This window comes from Odocoileus virginianus, chromosome 18 (genome assembly GCF_023699985.2).
Source record: "Odocoileus virginianus isolate 20LAN1187 ecotype Illinois chromosome 18, Ovbor_1.2, whole genome shotgun sequence".
Classification (NCBI taxonomy): domain Eukaryota; kingdom Metazoa; phylum Chordata; class Mammalia; order Artiodactyla; family Cervidae; genus Odocoileus; species Odocoileus virginianus.
In genome coordinates this window covers 32394663-32413345 of record NC_069691.1, presented here as the reverse complement: position 1 = coordinate 32413345, position 18683 = coordinate 32394663, and the positions used below count along the sequence as shown (strand labels likewise).

At 46.8% G+C, this 18683-nt stretch overlaps 1 long non-coding RNA gene across 2 annotated transcripts in view; it reads right to left on the bottom strand.

Annotated features, from left to right (window-relative positions):
- LOC110148732 (uncharacterized) overlaps nucleotides 1–18683 on the bottom strand; it is a 238908-nt gene that overhangs the window by 82292 nt on the left and 137933 nt on the right. The window lies entirely within an intron of this gene.

Here is an 18683-nt window from a genome sequence, read left to right as displayed (position 1 = left end):
AACTTTGTAACATCATCAGCTGCCTTCTCCCTGTCTGCCTTGTCCCTATAGCTGCTGGATGCTGCGGCTCCTCCAAGCATCACAACCACAAAGGAGCGGAAGGAAGAAGGTGGAAGGCAAAGGGACACGGAGTGGGACGTGGAAGGCTACCTCCCTGGGGATGCTGCCTGCATCTCATCGCTCAGAGCTAAGTCACACAGCCAGTCGCCAGCTGCAAGGGAGACGGGTAAGTGAGCTCTGAGTTTTTATTTTGAATGGTTCAGCAAAGCGACACTCAAAACCCCACGCGAGGTTCTATTGTAGGAAAGGAGAATGACTGGGGAGCTGGCAACAGCAGTGTCCGCCACAAAGCAGGCGCATGCTGGGCCTGGGGACACTTCAGGGACATCTTGGCCCACCCTCAGTCTATGCAGAAGCTGCAGAGTCAAGTGCAGAGAAATGAAACAAATCTGAGCAAAACTAGACCCCAGCCCTCCCGCCCACTCTGCCTATTGCATAAACTGTCCACTCCTGACCTCTGACACAATCAGAATGGCTTCATTTTTTTTACCTCCCTCCCTTTTAAAAAAAACATTTCAGCCATTTTTAAGCACACAAGTCAGAGCCATTAAGCACATTGACAACGTTGTGCAATTGGCACCGCTACCCCATTCTTTACTTTTCATTGCTGATCTGATGTTGGTTTGTTCAGGCATGGGAGTTCAGAGATGGGGACTGGAAATACAGGCAATATCATTTTGACCAATTGAAAAACCAAGTATTTTTACGTTTCAAAGTGGCTAACAGTTTAGTAACATGTATTTTCTGCCTGGAAACATATGGTTTTTTATCTGGATTATTTATCCCTTTCAATAAATGGCGCTTCATGCAACTCTCTTGCACAGCCAGCCAGCATCGGGGCTATGAGCTGCTCCATCTTTTATTCAAGGGCATCAATACCAATCCCCTTGTGTTTTTTTTACTCAGAATCTACAAATAAATTATTTCCTTTGAATGTTCCCGGGGCCATTTTGTGATTTTGGACAGATGAACATTTCTCCGGATTTCTAAATCCTCTGGATTGGGCCATAAACAGAATGAGGAAGAGACATTTGGGGGAGGGAAAGGCAGCCCCCCCCCCCCGTTCACAAACAACCTTCTACTCTTGGAAAAATTCCCACTGAGTCTCACAGGCAGAAAATCGAGTCCTGTTACTTCAGTAGGCTGTGGAACTCTAGAGGGAGCCAACTGGTGCAATTTCCATCTCTTGAAACATTTAAAATGTATCTGATCAAAGGAGGAGAAAATTAACCACAGTGTAGGAAGCTGGCAGGGGGACGGGCAAGATGACCTAATTTGCCTTTCCCATTACTAATTTCAGTAGGCGTCTTCTCTGGGAATTCCACACTGAAATTCCAAGGCAAGTCCACCTCCATGGGTTTCTGATGGCTGCAAGCGTGACAACCAGGACTTGTGGTATTTGAAGCCTCTGCTGTTGCATCCTTTGGGGTTAAGCATGGAACTAAATTCTCCTCAGATGGATACTCTGGGCCCCATTCTTATCTACATAATAACTACGGAGAAATTTTCCCTTTGGGTTTCAAAGGACGTGAGCTTGGTCTATCAAAGTTGGGGCTGTGCAATGAATTTATTACTCACTGAAATAAAAATCAACACAAATATGTCTTTGCCTTAAAAAAAAAACCCACACCACTTAGTTGCTTTACCAACTTCTGGATTCAATTAATTTTTAACATGGAAGTAAAGTTCCCCTTTTCTTTTTTTTTCTCCTTTCAAGCCAGACATTTATTTTTAACAAGGGATGAAATCATCTGAGAACAAAACGGGACATCTGTTACTTTATATCTGTTTATTTTAAGTACTTAAATCTGAGTTTGATTTCACACAATTTTGACATCGTTGCTTCATTAATAATCCTTACGTAATTGTGACCTCGGAGTGCGCCCCGCGATTGCAGCATTCACTTCCCATTAGGGCAGAGTCAGATAAGAAAGCCAGAGTCGCCCTGGGATGGGTGAGGCTTCCATGTTCAAAGCTAGTCTGAATGCTGACCTCAGCAACAACAGGAAACCACCTCAGAAAGTGTAAGGAGAAGGCCTCCGAGGGAGCCAACATGGCAAGCAAGGGCCTGTGGTCTGCTGTCAATGTTGGCACCGTCTCATTTTGCAGGGGTTGGGTTGCTGGATGGGCAAACAAAGACCACATTTGTTGCAGGAGAAATAAAAGACTGAATAAGAAATGTGTGATAAACACATACACACGCGTGCAGAACGTAGCTACCCTTCATGCCCCAGGTTGGCCAACCTGCCTTTCAAGGGCACTGGGATGCTGGAAGAGTAACAGTGAGGCTGATGCAGTGATGGGCTGAGGTGGAAGTGTGAGGGTCTCACAAAGAAGCCATGGGGGCCTGGCAAAAGGAATGGCCCAGGATACCTGTGGCTGAGAAGCAAGGCTGGAGCCCTAGAGATGGGGATTTAGAATGAGGGCAGCGTGATTTTTAATTGGTTCATTTATTAAGAGATTAAATTTTAATGAGCTCTATACAAGGCTTTGGCTATCCACTGGTAAATAGACAATCCTTCCCTCTCTGAAGGTTAGCAGAGCCATGTGCTATGAGAATGACTGAGGGGCCTATTTGGAACTTGGGGTGTCACAGAAGGATACTCAGAGAGGTCAAATGTAAGCTGAGACCTGAAGGATGTGAAGGAACTGGGTATGGGAAGAGAAAGGTAGAGAGAATTCAAGCTAGAGGAAACAGCTGAGTGGAAAGCCCAGAGGGGAAGGGGATTGGTGTGTCAAAGAAATGGAAAGAAGGGCAATGTATCTGGAGGGTGGTGTGTTTGGAGTCCAGTGAGAAAAGCAGAAGGATGGACAAGGGAAGGAGGGGGAGAAAGGTGGAAAAGAAGATGGTATACACTTCCAGTGTGGTGGGTTGCAGGGAGGTGTTTAGATTTGACTCTATGTACAAGGGAAATTACTGACAGTTTTAAGGGGGCAAATGACAAGACTTGGTTTGTGCTTTAAAAGGATGGTGCTGGCTGTGCAGGGAATGGATTACAGTGCACGAGAGTGGAAGCTGGAAGATGAATTTCACAGGCTGCTGTTGTGATCCAGTTGAAGGTGGCATGGAGGTGGTGGGAAGGGGGTGGATTAGGAAGATCCTGGGTAAGATCAGCAGGGAATGCAGATGGGCTTGCTGAGGGGCACGGAGGAGGAGAAGGGAGGAGGGTTTCTGGCCGAGGTGTCTGGGTGAATTGTGGTGGTTGTTTACTGGCCGAGGTGTCTGGGTGAATTGTGGTGGTTGTTTACTGACACGGAAAAGGTGAGGCAGGGCTGGGCTGGGCACCAAGTTATGGGGGTAGGGTTGGGATGTGGAATCAAGCATTTTGTTTGGGATATGCACGCTCTTAGATGTTAAATTAGCAGTTGAATATGTGAGTCTGAAGTTCCTAAGAGAGGACTGGCTTGGAGATAAAAATAAGGCACTGTTGGTAAGTAGATGGTTTTTAAACCTAGACAATGAATGACACTACCTAGATTTTGAATAAAAGTGGATAAGTGTATTGGCTAGAGACTCTCCAGAAAAGCTACTATTTACTTCACAATATTTTTTGAATTTTAAAAGTAAATTACGGACATGCTATTCACCCCTAAATTCACCAGGCTTCAAATAAATGAGGACGTATTCCTACTTAAGTGAAATTCCAGACAAGGACATTTATGGTCATTAACTCAGTGCCAGGTTCCTTTCCCAATGCCTGGACTTATCCATTTACATTTTTCTTTTAATCCTCACAACACGTCTATGAATAAGGTATGACTGGCCCATTCTACCAGTGAGGACACTGGTAGAGAGGGTTAGTAAACTATCCACAACTAGACAGCAGAGACCTGTGGATCCAGGATCCAGCCCCAAGTCTGACCAAGTCCAAAGCTTTCCCTCCATCCCTCCTTCACTGCATACAGAGGCCTAGGGACCCATTTTCATGGAAGGCATGTAACTCTTCTGATGATCTGAGCCCTACTTTAGTCTTGGCCTGCTATTCTTACAGAATCATTCTCTGGTCTGAGCATTTGAGGTTTTCATTCTTTGCTGAGGTCAGAAAACTACACTCTCCTTTGGCCAGGCTACAGTGGACCACTCCTTGAAGGCATTAGAGGCTGGAGGAATCCAGCTTCAGCCTTTATCCCGATTACCATAGGTTTGAAAAGCCAGCTTTCACTCAATCCTAGGCTGCCACAGGATGCAAGGAATGGGGGTGATGGCCTTCTCTCAGACCTTGGTAACTGAGCGGTGATGGAATGAGAGTTCTAATGTGGTGACAGGATGGAGCAGGGTGACTCACCATCTTTTTTCTGTGGTCATATTGATGCCTCATCCTCTCAGGGCTGCACTCCAGAGGAAAGCTTGGGGTTGTTCTCCTAGGGGCCCTTCCCCAGCTTTCTGCATGCCATGGCAAGGAAGTCATGGGGGGGGTGGTAAGCTTATTTACACCGCCAGTTGTACTCTCCCCCGGAGAGAGTATTCCTATCTCACTCCCACATTGTCCTTATTGTAGAATTTAAATGTAGAGAGGCCTCTGCCATTCAAAGGAGCATGTAGGACACAAGGGCAGGCATGGGGAGTTTCCCATCACTTTCCAGCCCCTTACACTGCATTAGCTTTCTTCACACTTTGTATCTTCATCTGCTGTAAATGTGTTGTTGTTGTTGTTTTTTAACTTATTCTCTCTCTGCTAGAATTTAAGCTTCATGAAAGCACAACCTTTGGCTCCTGATTCATCTACAGAACCTACAACAGTGCCTGACACATAGTAGACACTTAATGCATACTTACTGAATTAACAATTGAATCAATCAATCATATAGAGTAAAAATGGTCCATAATACACTTCTGTCTACCTGTTTCCAAGATAACTCTAAATTACTTTCTTATTGAGCAAATCTTAACAACAAAAAGAAAAGACTGATTTTAAAAAAAAAAAAGGTGGGGAAGGAAAGAGGGAAGGAAGGAAGGGAGGGAAGGCGGAAGGGAGGAAGAGAAATAGAGGCAAGAGGGAATACAGAGACCATCGAGCACACTAGAGCAAAATGGAGACCCCAGGATGGCTTCTAAGGCCTCGGGGTGGTGGGGCATGGGAAGGTTGCATTACTCTAAAGCCAGGAAACCTCAAGGAACTGAAGCTTTCGATTATCAGCTTATTCCAGGCTGGCTTAGAGGTCTGGAGAGGACATTCAGAGGCTCCGAAATACATCGATAATCAAGAGAAAGAGAGAGTCTTAAATTGAGGATGGAGAGCAATATAGTCAGGTTAATGGAAGCACTAGCAATATTAAATGAAATTGCTCTACCACTTCTTCATAAGGTGGCACTAGGGAGCCTGCTCTTTGCATAAACGGTGGGGGGGGGGGGGTCCTGGGATTTGGCGGGAAGGCGGAGGAGTTGGGGAATCAGTCATGCAGCAACCATTACAGTTCATGGGAGCCCAGCTTGCAGCCCCTCGGCGCACCTGCCTCATCTTTACCCAGGCCCACGCAGGAACCAGGCAAATTTGGGCAGGATTTCAAGGGAGCCTGGAGCCAGGGGAGCCTGCTTTAGTCCAATTAAATGAAGCAGTATCAGGTGGAAAGTAATTCTGAGTATTCACCATTATGGGGAGTTTTGTGTTTAAGCGCCTCTACGGACCTTCTTTTAATGAAGAACTAAACTGTGGGGTCTGGAGGTGGGCAGGAGGAAGTGCTCCAAATCGCAGCGCTGATTCCCTGCCCCCCAGCAGGCAGGCAGACGAGAGCCTGAAAGGCTCCATCCTCCAGTTCCTTCAGGCGCTCCCACAAGGGCCCTGGGACTCCTCTGTGGATATGTCATTTTCCATTCTGTAAAGATAATGGGAACCTCGCCGGGCCTGGGGGTCTAAGAACCTGTATCTGAATGATCATGGGTGGAGCCAACTCGCTGAAATCTTCAGGGGTCTTCTTTCTACTTCCTGCCTTCTTTCTCCCTTCCCCTGTGTCAGTCTCCTGAGGCAGCAGAAATCAAGGCGGTGAAGGTGAGCTAACAGGGTTTTGGAGAATCAAGACCATTATATAACCATGTTGGGGAAGAGAGAGCCCGCTGGTGTGGGTAATGAATGCAAGAGCAGGAGGCTGCAATTCCTGAGTTCACATGGCACAGACAGGATGAGTTGCTTTTACACTGTTGAAGATACGGGTTAGAGAAATCTCACTATCAGTGGACATTTACAGAGGACTTAGAATGAGCCAAGTGCTGCGCTGCATCCAGGGGGCAGGCAGAGGAGGTGGGTAATCAGAGACGTACAGACAGGGCCTGTGCCCTCCAAGGGCTCTCGATGGGCCACCCTGGAGATCTTTGCAGAGCTAAAGAGACAAAGTAGAAATACGCGGAACAAAATAACCATGTGTCATTTTACCCTTCAAACAACATAGACCCTTATCTCAGGCCCTAATTCTTGCCTGCCCGCAACAGTCCTCTAGGCTTATCTGAGTACATTCTCCTGCTTACCTCCCCCACGATGGTCCCCGAGGTTAGGGGGAACAGAATGCCCCAGCTACCAGTGTGACGTTGGTCAGCTTTTACTTTCACCATGTGCCAGTGATGCTAAAAAGTGCCAAGGACAAAATAGTCCTGTTCCCACACCCCCAAAATCTTCTGTTGGTCTGAGTTACACAATTGTCGCCATTACTGTGGCATTTTTGTTTTATACATGTGTGTACATACATGGACATATACATACATATATATGCACATTTTTATTTTTATTTTATTGCTTATCATTTAATAGATATCTTTTCATGGAAAAATATATGAGAAATATAATATATATTATATTGTATATAATATATATTATATTATATAAAAATATAATCAGAAATTTTTCATCCAGGTAGTCTCCAATACAGGCAGATACACATTCATGTTGCTTTTGAGAGTAAATTCTTAGTTAGGGAGCCTTTGAATTCACACTGGTGCTATTTATGTGTTCAACTCCTATGATAGAATATATCTCTGCATTTGAACAATAAAAGCAAAGAAGAAGAGCAATAGTAAAAGATTGTGAGGAGGAAAGAACAAAATTCTGTTACTTTATGTGACCTCTTAGAGAGTTTCTGTTTTGCAAAGTCAAGGCAGTGAAACAGAGTGCAAACTGTAAGGTGTAATATTTTGTTTAACACACATACATTTTAGTGTGTGCATGCTAAGTTGCTTCAGTTGTATCTGACCCCACGGATTGTAGCCCCCCAGGCTCCTCTGTCCACGGAATTCTCCAGGCAAGAATACTGGAGTGGGTTGCCATCCCTTCCTCCAGAATCTTCCCAACCCAGGGATTGAACCTGTGTCTCTTGCATCTCCTGCACTAGCAGGCGGGTTCTTTACCATTCTAGCGCCACCTGGGTAGCCCACATTTTGGTGCATACATGATGTATTTTGCTGACTTTAAATAATACCTTCAAAATTGAGATTTTCTTCTTTAAATTTCTAGTTTTAAAATGAACTGAGAACTAGAAATAATTACTATGGAATACTACATGCTAATTCCTAAAAATTAATATTGTAGCATAGAGGAGGGGGTGAGAATGCCTTGCTCTGTATGTCAAATACACCAGTGACACCACAGCTCTCCAGAGACCCCAGAACTTGTCCTGGAAGGATTAGGGCCTGAACTCTCCCCTGAATGTCACTTGGGTTGGTGGGGTTACCTCATTTTCATACACCAAGGCAATCCAGGTTCCCTCATCTCGTGTCTTTTCTACTTTCTCCATCTTGTTCCCCAGTGTTTTCCACTCAGAACCCTGTCTGGTTCCCCTATCTCATATTCTCCCCAAAAGCATTTGGGAAAACAGAGCTGGCTATTCTCTTTATTTCCCCTCTTAAGCCTGCCACTTGTTCTATCCTACTTCCACCCCCAGGTTTTGTTCAGCCCTGCCTTAGTTCTTTGATATCTACCAAGGAAGACTACCCAAAAAATGGTGCCCTTGGAAAGAATTCAGATCGGTAGATTTGAAGCAACAGCCCTCCCCAAGCCCAAATTAGAAAACTGATCAAAACAATTGCTTAAGAAGCCCACTTATTAAAGGACTGAAAACCATGAATCATGATCAGGGGATTTATCAGAAGTATTAAAAGAAGACATGTGGGACCGATTTCCAAAATAGAAAAGCATTATCTCCCTGGAAATAATCCAGGGAAAACAGAGAACTGGGAATTTCACTATTTTGCAAGAAAATGGAACAAATCTTAAGTGAGAAAAGCTCAGTGAGCAAGACAACAGGGCGGCGAGAACTTAACACAGCGTGTTTATGAAAAACTGAGCTTGCCAAACACACTGGATATCTTCTAACATTTCAGCTTCAGGATTAACAAATGAGGTGGCTTCAAAGCACTCCATACTCCTTTGTTTTTGTGATGGACTTGATACCAAGACTAGAAAAGGGTTTGCAGTGATGGACATGGAGAGTGACTAAATGACCCACGAATAGGTGGCACTGCCTCTGACCTGGACAAGAAGTTTTCAGCAAAGTGCCAAAAGGATCTCTCCTGGCCAGGGTTGTTTCACTGATGTTCTCAAAGGGAGTCAACCAGCATCTTTCTGGGTGGAGGAGTCCAGGTTTAAGAGCAATCCATTTGACAGAGACCAGGAGGATTAGTAGAGTCAAGCTCTGCACATTCCAGCAGTTGAGAGCATGGACCCACAGAGCTGACCTGGAGGAGCAGTCTTAGGCTGGGGGAGTGGGCCCTCAGAGCCCACCTGGCAGGGTGCCAACCCTCTCAGGCACTGACCAAGAGAGGGGTGTGTTTGGAAGAGACTCCCAGGACAGAAGAATCTGGCCAAAAGCTGGAGGTTGTTAAAATAAGAAGGAGAAGCCTCAGGGAAACACAAGTGTCTTCTTATGTCTGAAGGGCTGATTTGCAGAAGAGGGACTGATACAGGTCAAACGATGGCCCCCTTCTGCCCCATCCACGTGTTGAAACCCTAACCCCTTTACCTCAGGATATGACTATATTTGGCAACAGAGTTGTTGTAGGATGAAATTAGTTAAAATGAGTCATACTAGAGCAAGAAGAAGGTTTCCCAGGTGGTGCAGTGGCAAAGAACCTGCTTGCCAATGCAGGAGATTCAAGAGACACAGGTTCGATCCCTGGGTTCAATCCCTGGGTCAGGAAGAGTACCCTGCAGGAGGTAATAGCAACCCACTCCAGTGTTCTTGCCTGGAAAATTCCCATGGACAGAGGAGCCTGGTGGGCTACAGTCCATGGTGTTGCCAAAGGTCAGATACGACTCCATGACTGAGCGCATGCACACACACACACACACACACACACACAGAATAAGGAAGGTCCCCAACCCAATATGACTGGTGACCTGATAAAAGGAATTCTGGAGACAAAAGCCCACACAGGTGGGATGCCAGGTGAAATGAAGGCAGAGACCTATAAGCCAAGAAATACCAATGATTGCCAATGAGCCACCAGAGGCTAGGAGAGTAGAATGGAGGAAATTCTGCCTCACAGCGCTCAGAAGGAACCAACGCTGACAACCCTCTGGATCATGACTTCCAGGCTCCAGAACTGTGAGATATCACCCAGATCATGGTGCTCTGTTATGACATCCTTGGGAAACTCACACAGTGGCCGAAGTCCTTGGGTGGCAGACTGACTCTCAGTGGCTGTGGAAAGCAGGCACTCAACAGGAGGCAGCGGGAGACCTTGCCCACCTCTCAGCCTGAAAGCAGGCTAAGCTACTTTCTGTGCGGCGTGCTTTCTAGCACTGAGGATGCTTATGTGGAGATGACCACCTGCCTAGGACGACATAGGAGCAATTCCTGCTTCAGCAGTGACACAGGGATGGATCATCTCCAAGGTTTCCTCCAGTTGTAAAAATTCTATTGTTCTAGATCTAAAGGAATTCCATGACAATAAAACATCTGCTTGAAAGTGGAAATTACTCTGTTTTCAAGACAGAATCTAAAGAACCATAAAATCAGAACCAGTAAACTATGATTCCACATGAGAAAAAGTAAAGGTATTAATAAGGGAGGTATTTCAAGAACATGGTAGGCAGGAAATACATGAGGAACAGTGATGCTAAAAGTAAAGGGGACAATGAATTATATTAAAAATGTATTTAAGTGATGTGGCTGCAAACCAGAGTGGCTTAATCTGGGCGTTAGCTGTAGGGGTTAAAAGCATGGAGTTGCAAGGCAAACAGGTTCCTCTCCTGCCGCTCATGAGCTTTGTGGCCTTAGCCAATTTGTTTAACTCCTCTGAGCAACAATTTCCTCACCTGCAGGGTAGGACAATATCACCTGGTTCCCAGTGTTCCAAGGATGACATGAGATAATTAATGAAAAGTGTAAGGCACATAGTAAGAATTCAATAAGGGATTACTATTCTTGTTATGAAATTACTGTCCCCAGCACCCAAACAGAAGGCTGATTACACACACACACACACACACACACACACACAGAGGGATGACAGAAATCAGAGCTTTAAAGGAAACTTTGTTACATTCATGACTTAAAAATGATTTTTTCCGATTAAATGTGAACATCTCACTAATTCTTTCTCAGTGTATATCTAAGTGAAATTATTGGGAAGCATGCTTTGCTACCTCATTTCACACACATTTCAAGTGGAACGGTGGACAAGATTTTTAGAGGTGACCAGCTTCTTCCTAGGTAGTGACAGTGGTAAAGAAGACACCTGCCAATCCAGGAGATGTAAGAGAGGCGGGTTCAAAGACCCCGCGGGAAGCTCCTCTGCAGAAGGAAAAGGCAACCCACTCCAGTAACCTTGCCTGGAGAATCCCAGCGACAGAGTCTGGCGGGCTACAGTTCATGGGGTCACAAAGAATCAGACAGACTTGGCACGCACGCACAGCTTATTTCTGGTGTGTGATCTCTCACTCCTGGTTTTTTGTCTGTACACTGGAACCCGCCTCACTACTTCCTCGGAATGGGAATGACCCATCGGAAGTAGGCGGGGCTCAATGTCAGGGAGGGGGCGGAGTCAGCACTGCATCCCTGTAGCTCTGGGACGATTGTAGGCGCTCCGTCTGCCGCCTAGTATAACTGCCCTCAGTCCCAGGGGAAGCCAGGGCCCAGTTATCCTGACAGAACCAGTCGGAAGGAGGAGTAGTGCGTGAAATTAAGGTAGATGAGGCTTGAACCAAAGGAAAAACTTCTGTTCGGCAGGATCTTTGAGCTGATGAAGTGGTCTCTAAGGAAGCTCGAAGAAACCCTACACAGGAAGAAACACTGAAAAGGCACAGCCCTGCCTACCGAAACCCGCGCGAGTCAGCGCGTCACCCTCCTCTTAGTCTCCACAGCTCTCCCCCAGCTCGTTCCCTGAACTGCTCCACCTTTGAGGCTCTGATCCATTCCCAGTCTTGCTTAAATGGGCCCGCGCTTGTAGTATCTGGTGATGGAATGTGGTCTCTCCCCTAGTCTGCCCTCACCGCCTTCCTGCCGCCCCACTCCAGGTCCATGGCAGGCCCTCGCAGCTGGGCTGACTCTTCCCCCTCGGTGTCGGCCTCCTCATTAGGCATGCTCCGTGGCTGGCTGGTGTCGGAGCCGGCCGATGCATCTGAATGCAGGGCATGCCTCGGGCTCCTGGGAGGCTGCACATTCCGCATGAAATATGAAGGCAACAGCCAGCCCTGGGGAGACCCAGGGTGAATTGACTGGAATAGCAGGCAAGGTGGCTACTACGGGAGGGGGCCAGGCAGGGTCGGGGAGAAGATGCGGGTGCCCATCACGTATTTTAAAGGCACCCTTTGGTGGTGGAGGGGGGAGGCATGCAGAGAGGGGACGCCTGGTTTGTACACCGTCTGGGCTGCTCCTGACACACACAGTCCCACCCCACCCCCACCCCGCCCCGTTCATTCTTTCTGCATATGCTCCCCGTGTCCCCGTGATTATGGTGATGTGCCCTTTTGAGATAGGCAGCTGGCTCCCTCTCCCGCTGTGCTCATCACTGATTCTTGAGCTTCTCTTTGGGGACAACCTGAAATCATAAGAGCAATCCGTGTGGATTTCGGAAGCCCTGACAGTGAGAAGCGTAATAAAAGTAATGATCGTCCACAGGCCCCCGGGAGCCCTGTCACACAGCACCTCGGGCCTGCAGAGGCTAAGCGTGCTCAGCGGGTGGTGGCCTCAGATGACTCCACAGCCTGACATGAAAGTCTGCCTTCACCTTTCTCCCAAACCTCCTGGCTTCCAGCCAGGCCTCCTTGCTGGGGCTTCAGGCAGCCTTTCGGAAGTGAGGGGGAAATCATTTATATCCACCATAAGCATTAACCTCCCCACGTGTGTCTGGGACACAGGAGGCATCACTTGCCACGTCTCTTAGACACGGTAGTGTGGTCAGTCTATATGTGGTTTCCTGTGCTCGTCACTCCATCCTGAAGCAGACAGCCTGGATTATATATACCCAGGGATTGGCACATAGTAGGTACTCAATAAATATTGAGTCAATTACATGTAGTGAGTCCTCTCTCCCACCCCATCACATATCCAAGTCACCAAGACACACAAATCTACTGTTCTGTCTACATACAGTTTGAAAAGCTATTTTTTCCCTCTAACCTAAAACCACAATGCCCATTACAGAGCAGTCCAACAGGTACAGGGTTGAGTCCATTTCTGCTGCTAATTAGACAGCATCCCATCTTCTGACCAGAAAGCAAATAATTATATATGTATATGTGTACATATATATATCCTGGGCTTCCCAGGTGGCACTAGTGGTAAAGAACCCACCTATCAATACAGGAGAAGAGACACGAGTTCGATCCCTGGGTCAGGGAGATAACCTGGAGGAAATGGAACCCACTCCAGTATTCTTGCCTCGAGAATCCCATGGGCAGAGGAGCCTGGTGGGCTATATAGTCCATGCGGTCACAAAGAGTCAGACACAACTGAAATGACGGATGCATGCACACATATGTACCGCTCCACACCTTAAAAAGGATACTAGAGTTTTTAAGGTCTTCATGGGGTCCTCAGGAGACAATTCAGCTGAAGCTGCACAACTCTAAGCCCTTCTACAGCCAGAGATGTCATGAACTATAGGGTCATCCTGCTTTGCTCCTACCCATGACGGAAACCATCTGCATTCCTTGTGAGAGTTTCCTGCAAGAAACCCCATAGCCAGGGCGTCTCCTCAGAACCTAAGCCACTCTGGCCAGTGGTGCTGCCTAAGCTCACCTCCAGGAGGCACCCTTCACACTGAGGCTGTCCTGCCGGCTGGCATGTGGAGAGACCACATGTACGCTTGTCTTTTGTGTGGGACCTTCAGCACATAGAATGGTACTTGGTGACTTTGTATTAAATTTGCCAAGGAACTGGCTTCTTTGTGAAAGAGTGAAGACTTGCTCCTACTGTTTGGCTCCTGACACTGCAGGGCAGGAAGCAGCAGGATTCAACTAAAATCCTGGCCTCTCACAAGACCAAGTTCCTCGGGGGCAGGGAGCACTGCTGCTCACCACCAGGTCACCAGCGGCTAGAACAGTGCCTCGCACAGAACCGGCGCTCCATCAACACTCTGGTTGACTTCGGCAAAATCTAGTCCCTTATGCTCCAGCCAGGGAGAAGTTCAGGGCTGGGTCAATTAGAATCTTCCCTGGCTTTGATCTACAGATCTCGAGAGAGAGAATTTCTCTCTCTGCAGGGCTGCTAAGGTGAGAGTAGGAAGTTAATCACAAAGGGGAGAGAATAAGGTTAGCAGACAAAATGAAGAGATGGTGAGAGAGAGGGAGGGAGAGAGAGAGAGAAGCAAGCAAATGAGCCAGTTCCAGTAACATACTATGACTGGATATTCAGCCCTAGCTGAAGATCAACCCAGGATGTCTTAGTGATATGACTGTCTTAGGTATTTATTTACTTAAGGTCATATTAGAAGAGGGTTTCTATCACTTAAAACCCAAAGTGCTCTCACTAGCACACCTGTGGTGGTGGTGGTTTAGTCACTCAGTCATGTCTGACTCTTTGTGACCCCATGGACTGTAGCCTGCCAGGCTGCTCTGTCCGTGGGACTTCCCAGGTAAGAGTACTGGAGTGGGTTGCCATTTCCTTCTCCAGGGGATTTTCCCCACCCAGGGATCAAACTTGGGTCTCCATTGCAGGCAGATTCTTTACCAACTTAGCCACCAGGGAAGCCCACATGTTCCATGTTATATCCCCTTTGGAAGCTATTCACTTACTCCATGCTAACTGCTGACTCTCTCCTTAACGCCTTACGTGTGTGGATCTTTTAAATGTCCACTTTTACACAGCAGCCATCTTGCCCATCTCTTTTGCTTGCCTGAAGCAGAGCAGTGTTTCAGCCATGCCTCTCAGAACAGATGGATCTCTCCCACATGAAGAATCTAGACAGAGGGAAGTCTTCAAATTCCCTGGATAACAGACATAACTGTTTCCACTGGTGACAGAGCCTCAAGTCCCTAGTGCTTCCAGGACCGGCTCCACTGTGCCCCCCACCTCTGCTGTGGATCTCAGCAAGGGTGCCCTGCTCTGTGCTCACCTCTGCATGGACAGCACTCAATGGCTGGTAGCTTATTCCACAGGAATGGGGTTTGTCATCTCAGCGGACCAGAGACAGGCAGTGTTCAGAGAACAAAGGAGGGAGCCAGATTGACGTTGCTTGGACATTTACAATGTGATGAACCCCATCCCCTGCACTGCACATCCCTGCAAAATAAAATACTTTACCCGTCCACAGTCGTGGACACAGGCTCTGAGTGGCTTGGTTGTCACTTGCCTGTGGGCTGAGGTGCTAAGTGACAGAGTAGATCTGTCTGGTCTGAGTATCCATGCTTTCTCTCCCTCCACTAAGTTGCCTCTGGGGCCATGTTTTGATAGGTTATGCAGACCACTCAGCACCAGGCCAACCGTGCTGGAAAGCCAATGATGACAGCACTGTGTTTATCTCCATCTCATACTAACCTAATGAGGAGGGAATGCTAGACCACCCCCTCCATGGTGTGAGAGAATTGCTTGACGTGGAGATGCACAGAAACAAGAGACGTTCGGAGTCCAATTTCCTTCCTCTGTGGCCCACCCAGCCTCTGGGGTCGAAAGCGCGGCCCCGGAACGAGTTCTGTTCCCAAACAGACGGGGATAACTCTGGCTGGCCGTCAGCCGTGGACCCACCTCGTTTTTGTTCTGCAGGTGTTGGAAAGAGGAGGCAGCCATCCCCAGCCCCCAACAGGGAAGGGTGGGAAGAGTGTGCACAAGTGTGTATGTGTGGTCTGTGGAGCAAGGGCCGGGCAGTGGCCAGTCTGCCAAACAACATTAAGAAACCGAAACATTTTCCACTGAGAAACAGAATTACTGCCCATGGAATTCTTACCCAGCTTGAGAAGCAAGCAGCTCCCCCACCCCAACCCCCCACCTTTTCATTAGTTAAACAAAGAGGGTTATTTTTCAAATGAAAACTTTCAGTGTGGAAAACAAACAATCTAATTCCCCGGACTTTTCGAGAAATGAGATTCTCAGTGCTCGAATAAACAGTGTCTGTGTGGATGAGCTGCTACAGAAGGCCGCGTGGGTGCCCCAATCTGGCGAAGGGGCAGGCCTGACCAGCTGGGGACCCAGGCCTCTGCTTCAGGCCTCTCGAAACAATCCCAGCTAGGAAGGCCAGCAGAGGTATGAACCATGACTTGGGAAGATTGAACCGTTCTGCTAGGGGAAAAATTTGAAAAATATTTTCTGTGTCTATTAAATGATCCTCTTTTTTCCTCCAGCTTAATGAACTCCCTCTGGTTTGGAAAATAATCTGCAGACTCAAGCCCTGCTTGGTTCAATGGGGCATGCCCAACTTTTATGAACTTCCAATTTCTCTCAAACACAGATGGGCTTCTATTCACAGACCCAAGAGGTGGCATCATGGTTTTCTCTTGACGTGTCCTCTTTGTGAAAGCTCCTGGTTACCTGCGTTTGTTTGCACTGGTACCTGCAGACAGGTACCAATATGGAGACAGATTTTTTTGTTTTGTTGTTTTAGTTGCTAAGGTGTACTCTTTTGTAAACCTATGGACTGTAGCACGCCAGGCTCCTCTGTCCATGGAATTCTCCAAGCGACAAAACTGGAGTGGGTTCCATTCCCTCGAGGGGATCTTCTGACCCAGGGATCAAATTTGCATCTCCTGCATTGGCACAAGGATTCTTAACTACTGAGCCACCTGGGAAGCCCATGGAGGCAGATTACTGGGGTTTAAATTCCAGCTCCATCACTTAACAGCCATATAATAGCATGTACTGCCCTAGGGTCTTAGCCTGCCCATCTGCAAAGGGAGATAGCAATGGTACCCATGAAGCCTAGATGAGGATGTGTTGTAACTCATCTTAGCACAGTTTCTGGATAAAAGAAGACACTACTACTACAATTGTGACCAAGCGTGTGAAGTTAGAGGGACATAGCATATGGTCATAGGCCCAAACTTTTTAAAGTAATAGATATTGCTCTTTGAGGTTCCTACTTTTCTCATCTCACTTATGGAGAGTGTGTTGTTTTAAAAAATAAAAGCAGGCACAAAATAGCCTCTCTTCACATCACAGCTTCCTTCTCCACTCAGTCCGTGAATGTTTTGGGGAGAGCTCTATTTAACTTGGCCGGTCCCTAGTTTTGTCGTGAGTAATATGTTGGGCTTAGTTTCAAACCCCACACAGCCAAGATCACTGGATACTTGAGCTTCCCCAAGCTGAGTTGATACAGCTGCTCTGCCCCTGGTTACTGGCGAGTTGTCCCTGCGGGCTCCAAAGGGTCCTGACACTGACAGATCAAGGTGAATGGGCCAGCCACCATGCTCGGGCACAAGGGCTTCCACAGAGAGATTCCCCAGGGAGACAAGACCCAAGAGCCCAGCGAACAAGCGATACAAGACAGAAAAAGGAAGAGGATGGCTGGAGATGGCAGAGAGAGATGCAGGGGTTGGGGAGAGCAGGCCCCCCCTTGGAGCATCCTTGCTCCTGTGAAGGGAGCACAGGAGGAGAGAAGAAAGCATCCTGAGAATGAAGTTACCATGGTGATAACAGAAGGGTGTGAACCCCCTCCACATCAAGATTTCTGAGACCAATCAGTGCAAATGATGGATACAGGCTTGAAAAAGGTTTGAGTAGGACTTTCTTTTAAACAAAGATTTCATTTCAAATGGAACTGAATAAACTAAATTTAATTTAGACATTTTTTCCCCAGGAACTTAGCTCTGGCATGGGGTAAGGTCTGCACGTGCGGTCACTTGAGAACACATTCTATGAGACAACGATGCCAGTGGACAAATAGAGCAGGGTGTTAATTTGAGGCCAGTCTAACCCCAATGATAGGCAGTCTGGTAAGCAGACTGAAGAAGCTAATGACTATTTAGTGCTTTCTTTCGAGGCTAGGAAATGCATTTCTGCCTTCTAAGGTAGCAACAGCCTTACCTTAAAAGGTTTGGATTGATGGACCTAATAAAAGCCCCTTCCCAAGTCTGTTGGGAAACACAAGCATTTCAAAAGTGAAAGATAATGTAGATGTTCTTGCAGCAATGTGATTATGAGCATACATTATAAATGATAATTACAATTAATCATATGAGCTTTCGTAGTCTCCCAGCATTATAACTTAACACTGGTAGATTCATATACCCCATGTGTTTTCAAAGAAAACTTTGCCTCAAATTATACAGTTTTCCCATTGATCTCTATCTCTTCAAGATAGGTATATGATGGGGACTTGTGATATTCTGTAAATTTCAGAACTTCATAGTCCACATGGCCCCTCAATGAGGCTCTCAAGGTCACTTCCATACTGTCACAGTCTATTTATGCCCCTGTATGCCATCCATGCTAAAGCATTCCCTGACTCCTCCCTGCTTCCTAAATCAAGCTCCTTTTATTCTCTCCCATAATCCTCTCTTCTTTTGCCCTGATCACTAACCATGTTTTGGTTTTTTTTTAATCATTTCTTTATATTTGTGAGATGTTTAGCCCCTCTTCTAGATTGTAAGCTCAGTAGGAGAGGAATCCCGTTTCTCTTGTTTACTACCATACAATGAATACCTGGCATGGTGCCTGACAAAAGGAAGGAGTCAGTGAAGAATTGCTGAATGGATAAAAAAAAAAAAAAGGGAGTTGCACAGCTAGGAAGAGCAGACCCATTCAAATGAGGATCTTCTCCTCTTTCCACTGACACCAAACATTCACAATCTCCTTAAATACTGCCAAGGTCAAAAGTGATTTCCCACTGGATACCAAGCCTAGTAGCATTCCCAGTCATCACTTAGTTCCTCAGTAGTTCATCCGATGAACCCTCCTCAGCTTGAAATCCTGCTTTCTTCACCCCCAGGGCTCCCTCCATATGTTCCTCTCTCCTGTGCTCTCTGACTCCACACTCCTCTTACCACTTAAAGGGAGCTGGTCAATGACTCCGGACTTAGCCTGATTATCTCCTTGAGCTGTTTCATCCCTTGATAACTCATTCAGACTTAGCTCCAGGCTTCAGCTTTAAGCTGGTACCCATGAATCTACATCTCTAAAGTCTGCAGTGCTCTTTCTCCTTTCTGCTTTTCCTTTTTTAGAAATGTCACCATCCTCCCAATCACCAGGCTGGAAAACCTGGAGTCTTTTCTCAACATCACTCCTCATGGTTTCAAGCTAACAACATACTGAAAATATTTACCGTC